The sequence below is a fragment of the Lutra lutra genome, chromosome 5 (genome assembly GCF_902655055.1).
Source record: "Lutra lutra chromosome 5, mLutLut1.2, whole genome shotgun sequence".
In the NCBI taxonomy this organism is placed as follows: domain Eukaryota; kingdom Metazoa; phylum Chordata; class Mammalia; order Carnivora; family Mustelidae; genus Lutra; species Lutra lutra.
In genome coordinates, this window is record NC_062282.1 from 121,142,194 (window position 1) to 121,143,960 (window position 1,767).

The following is a 1,767-nucleotide window of genomic DNA, read 5'->3' on the forward strand; positions in this document are numbered from 1 at the left end:
TAGAAAACTTCTTGATTTATTTCACCAAAGGATGGGAAAGTGAGGAAGTTATCTATCCTTTTTGTTAAATCTTACTTATAATTGGAGGGGATGGGACATGTTTTGAACACCTTTATTTTTTTTTAAAGGGAAGTTATGTTGATAAGAATATAATAAAGTCTCACATTTATTGAGCTATGTGCCAAGCAATGTTGCAGGTGTTTTCTTGGACCAGTTCTCCTATAGTTATTCCTTGTCACAGATGAGGAAATGATGGCTCAGAGCTATGAAGTAACTGGCTCAGGGTCGCACACACAGTGAGGGGCCAACCCAGGATTTAAAGCCAGGTTTTTCTTTTCGCCAGGCTATGCTTCCTTTTCAGGGGAGAGGACTTGTGAATCTGTAGTGAAAGGAGACTGCTGGTGAGAGGCTGAAGAACCACTCACTAGGTGTGTGCACTGCCTCCCTCACTCCTTATGTGGCTTTAACTCCTCCTCCAGGGCTTCAGTGCCTGATGAGCTTTTTACCTCTGGCCCTTGCTTTTACTTCCACTTTTCCTCAGTCTACCTTTCACATAGGCCTTTACTGAGAAGTATCTCTGTAAGCATGTGGTTGCCAAAATCAAAAGAAACATCCACCCTATTTTTGTCACTAAATTCTAAATTCTGAGTGATGGCCCCAATAGTCATTGGCTTTCACAGTTGCTCTATATTTCTCCATGGGTGTCTCAAGGGGAAATTGTTCCTCCTTGTGTCTCAAGGGGAAATTGGGAGAGCAGGGATCCCTAAGCTAGAGGGACACAAAGCTTTCCCCTCTGTGGTTTGTCCCCATACATGCTGAGACTACTCATTTATCAGCTCAGCCTTCTCACAGGTATACTCTTGGTCACAGCAGGCTCCAGGAGATTACTTGTCTCGCTACTGAATTTTCTTTATATGCCTTTTTTTTTAAAGCATGTATGAAATTATAGTCTCGAGCTTTCCTTTTTCATACACAAACTAATCATTATGAAACCCAATAATGACCCCTGAGAGAAAAACCACATGGAGCACAAGGGCTCAGACGTGGGGTGAGGGTGTTGGACAACAGACATTGTTCCCGGACCTGTGGACACAATTCTCTCCGGGGGGTCAGTACACTGCATTTTTATGACTTGAACTATTTTTTCAGGAAATTGCACCATAGTTTCCGCAAAGTGCAATTGTGTGTTGTAATGCCTATTTTGCATGTGCCGTATCATTCCTGAGCCTAAAATCTCAAGGTTCAAGTATCACGTATTACTGATTTGATGATTTGTCTTCAACACAGGAGAGGAGAAAGTTTAAAGGACCAGAAAAATCAGAAACAATCCATGAGATAAAAGGACTGGTTTTCTGTAATTCCTTTGATAAAAATCCTTTAACATTTTATTCTTATGAGTTATGTGCCTACCGGATGGTCAACTTGATTATTTGCCTTGGAGTATAATAAAAGAATGTGAGGGAGAGGTTTCTTTTAAATTTGAGATTTAAATGTGATGTATCTCCCAGAAAATAGAAGATGGATATATCTGAGCATTTTACTTTTGATCGACAAAGATCTTGGTGCCAGTTTTAAAGGTAAAGCAGTTTTGTTCTTGGACCAAAATTAGAACAAGAGAAAGTTCTGGTATGTTTACCTCCCAGAAAAGGCTGGCAGATCTCACTTTTTATTTTCTAGCAAAATCTTCTCTGAACACTCAAGTACTCTTTCATATCATAGTTATAAGGTCATTTAAAACATGATCTCTCCCAAAGAAAGTTATAGTTT